We start from the raw sequence: 4,606 nt of genomic DNA on the forward strand, positions 1-4,606 counted from the left end.
TGCGGGGGGGGGGGGGGCGACTTGGAGGACGAAGTCCGGGGGTGAGCTGGGTGGGTCGTTGGACAGGGAGAGAAGGATCGGAGCAGGTGCGCAAGGAGGGAGGGTGGGGTTGTGGGGGGTCTGGTTGTCACAGCATTCCCACCTCTAAATAGATGGATGCCAGGGAGGTGGTCTCCGCGGGGCCTCCAGTGGAGACGCCGTGCGTAAAACCCGAGACCGAGCGGACGCATCCGCGTTTATTTCCTCTCTGGGACGATGAGCTGGGCGCTAAACATCAAGGTGAGTCAACCAGTTTAACCTCCGGTTGGGGGTGGTTTCGTGACAGGCCACAACCAAAAGTGTTCGTATCCTCGCAAAAGCGATGGGTCCCTTGGTCGCGCGTGGATTTGGGTCGTAGAGTTTTGAATAACACGGAAGGGTGGAAAACTGACATTTTAATCCACACTACACTATTATTAGATTAGCTGGTAAACTGATATCGGCACTTTGGATTTCCTGGCGTTTCAGAAAGAGAGAGAGAGAGGTGGGTGTGTGTTTAGGGGGGGGGGGCGGTTACTGTAACGGCTCCGTTACGCACGACGTGCCGCGCATTTATGAGTATTATTAGGTATATGATGGCATGATGGGACAGGGTGCGGCTCTGGGAACAACGGATCCCAGCTATACGGGTGTGTGTGTGTGTGTGTGTGTGTGTGTGTGTGTGTGTGTGTGTGTGTGTGTGTGTGTGTGTGTGTGTGTGTGTGTGTGTGTGTGTGTGTGCGTGTGCGTGTGTGTGCGTGTGTGTGGGAGGGGAAGGGGGGGGGGGGGGTCCAAAAACAGAAACCTTGCCACTGAGTGACATCCTAAGCACCAGACTGTCTGGAGCTGCTGTTTGGACAGGGGGGAGGGTCAGGGGGAGAAAACCTGTGTAGCTCGGCTGCGCTACTTGTTCAGAGATGTTTAGGTAGACTTAATTAAATAAACCCTTACTTTTTTCAACCATGGCCTCGGGTAGGAAGTTTAAAGCCTGTTGCACCAGGAACCACGCCCACTGCAACTGAGTATTAAGGTTATTAATATTTTATGAGCATTTATGGCAAACCCACTCGGTACTTATTTTTATATATAACGCTGTAATTATATTATGATGTTGTTATGATGTTATTTACTCATTCATATATTTTACTATCCCCTGTGTACCAATACACTTTTATGTAAGAGCTCACCAAAAATACCCCCATCAGAAAGACCATCAGGCCCTGTGATGAAAGACGGGGATTCCAGAAGCAGCCGAGGAGGAGCCGCACTACTTCTATCTGCTGAGCGGAAGAAGACGGGGGTCGTCTGCTCGCGTGTAGTAACGGAAGTCGTTCTTCAGTCATTATTTTGTTGTGGCTGAATGCTATGAAATAAAACCTAATAAAAAGAACACTACGTTGGAGTTCATTCTAATTGACGCCCCCTGGTGGCCACAACCTTAAATGAACCAGTAGAATGAGACGCTCCGCTCCTTTCCAGTTAACCTTAAGAGGTCATATTTCTTGTTGCTGGTTTTCTTCACAAAACTCCCATTTATATTGGCTTAGATTACAGTACATCCCATAAATAAACATTTATTTTGGGGCCATTCTAACTGTGCAAATCTTTATGGACATAAACACATTGCCCGGAAGGTTTTCACCTTAAATGTCGATCACTTATTGATGCTACACTAAGTCTTTGAAATATTAGTGCATAATTTTTTTGAGGACTTATTCAGTATTGTTTCTGTGAGTTTCTTTATCTCTGTGTCATCTCTGTCTCAGTGTTTCATCTTTTGCTGCATATATTTCACACATCAGGATGTTTCTGGTTGGTCGCAGCAGAGTGTGCCCAGCAGGGGGCAGTCCGAGCTCAGGATAGGAAGTACAGTATACCTCTACTGTAAACTGGACCAGTGAGTCTTGGAGAAGATCTTTTCTGGTGCTGCACACCCAGACAGCCACTGATTGGCCTATTGATGCTAAACGAGGCCGAGTGCTCGGCAGACGTCGGGTGCTGATGAGAGCTAATCCAGGTGGACAAGGCGTGCCGCTCCTCAGCCGACCATGGCATCATGAGATGGTTGACAGGGAAACGGTGTTTCTCTGCCAGGGGTTCCTGTCCATCAGCTGTGCGATAGAATGAGCTCCGTCTCCACTCACTCATTTGGCTGTGGCCACCTTTTGCCATTTTGTTGTTCATTTATAAACACACCTTTTATTTTAAAATTGAAAGACACAACTCTCCACACAAGAGGCCAATTATTACAATCATGTTTTGCAGTCATTTACTTCACAGAAAAGTGCTATTTATATATATATGTATATTGTTATATAATATAACAATCATTTGATAAATCAAATCTAAACAATGATACTGAATGGAAACAGATTAAAGTGAAGTAATATTAATACACATATATCCACAAATTAATAATTCAAACGACATATCAATGAACCACGTAATAAAGGTATTGTGCCTGCTCTTACCAGGGAATACAACAGCACCAATCAGAGGCAATTTGTTACTTTAGAAGCAATCAGCAGTCAGGAGCAACACTGGGTCCCGCATGAATACCGACTATTATGTAACGTGGGAAGATGCTTTTTGCTCTCTCAGGCTTCCTGGTGTTCCCTGCAGCAGCTGTCACACAGCAGCAACCACACTTCACTTCACTCTGCCCCTCTCAAGCTCCTCTTGTCACTCGCGGACCCTCTCAGCCAAAAGTCAAATGAAATGAATAAAACGGCTGTAGGATATGAAAAAATAAATTGACGACTAGGTTCATAAATTAACTATAGATAAAATGCATTTAGTGTACAAACAAAATACAACCTTGATTCTGGAGATATGTATTCAATAAAGTAATGGGAATGTTATAAAACCACTGTAATTTTGAGACGGTAATCAATAGAATAATACCAATGTACAGTTATGATTGTATTCAATGTAATGTAATCTACAGAAATGCATTCATGTAATACTTGATAACACCACAACTGATAGATTGAGAGGCCTTCAAAATCCGAGCTAACAGAACTCACCAGGAGACCACTCCAAGGGGGCGTGGTCACATACTTTCACACCTTTACTGATCAGTATAAATACTTTTAGGCAGCCATTGTTCTCGAGTTCGCTGGTCGTAGACAACAGACATGGTCGTGAGACTGTCCTGTGGCCTGTTTGTTGCGGAGACCAGCAGCTCCTCAGCTGAGATGATCCTTTTTAGCACAACACCCTTTCATTTATTAAATACTTTTGATTTTAACTGTTTATTCCAAGATGTCTCCCGTCCGTCTGGTGTTTCTTCATTATTATATATTATATATATTATATATGAACACAACACGGCTTTAAATGTTAATATGCTGTTTTTATTAACTACTACTAGTGGAGTAGTGTACATTGACAAATATTAACAAATCTATTATCAGAGTCCCTCTGTGGTCTCCCGCCACAAAAACAGCTTTTTCCCGTGAACAGTTGAGCTTAACAATAAAGCCCGGGACCCCCACTGACTGGGGACCCTCCAAGGATGACTTCTGCACAGTTTTTCCAAATCCACTCCACTCCACTTTTTATTTTGTATTCAATTTTTAATAAACTGGACACTTTATTTTACATCTGAACATTATTCTGGACTTGTGTATATTATTGTCTATTTAGGTCTTTATTTCTGCTCTGATGCCACAGTTGAAGCTCATGAGTGAAAATCTGGATTTTGCTGACCTTTAAATACTCTGCCTTGTGCATAACCCGCATTCATATGAAGTCTGTGTGAGAGGCATAAATGGGTGAAATGTTCATACTTACATCATCTTATCACCTCATTGCTTCTTCTGCGATGCTTTAATGGCACCCGTCTGAAGAATTATTAGTACGCTTGCTAAAATTGACCTTTTAAATTTAATTCAGCCAATTTTCTGTAAATTGTGCTGATATTCGCAAATATTTATTTGGATGGAAACCTGAGTATGACTGGGAGGAGTTACTGGTCCACACCCATTGATGATGTCTTGGGTTTGATTGCTCTTTCAATATCTGTGATAAATGAAGCAATAGGTGTAGCTGCATAGAGCATGTTTATAATGCAGTGTAAAATATACAGATACTGGAGGAATTATTTTGCAATTCTTAAAATGAATTCTGTAGCAATTGACGAAAAAAATGCTGTTTTTCAAGATGAGCTACAACGGGCTAATATGCTTCAGTGTATTAGGTTTTAATAAGTGATGGTCTACAAACAGTCTGGGAAAGACAAACAGAATTGTGTCATCACCAGCATTAAAAAAACATTCAAACTTAAAACTGTATCACTGACTTAACCAGAATAATAACGTCAAAAAGAGCACACCATGTTTTTAAACAAAGAATATGCTAGCGTAGTTATAAATTATAATCAGTCCCCTGGGTGTACTTGATTGATTCGTAGGATGCTCCTACTTTACAACTTTAACTTGAGAGTGCATTGCTGCTGTGTATAGTGCTAAATTTAGAACAACCACTCTGCTTGTGTAAGAAAACACTGGAAGTGAAATGAGCTCGACGGTAATCATTTGGGAGATGAGAAGAAAGAGGACAAAAGAAAGCGTGTGAGACGGAGACG

The sequence above is a fragment of the Pungitius pungitius genome, chromosome 3 (genome assembly GCF_949316345.1).
Source record: "Pungitius pungitius chromosome 3, fPunPun2.1, whole genome shotgun sequence".
Taxonomy (NCBI): domain Eukaryota; kingdom Metazoa; phylum Chordata; class Actinopteri; order Perciformes; family Gasterosteidae; genus Pungitius; species Pungitius pungitius.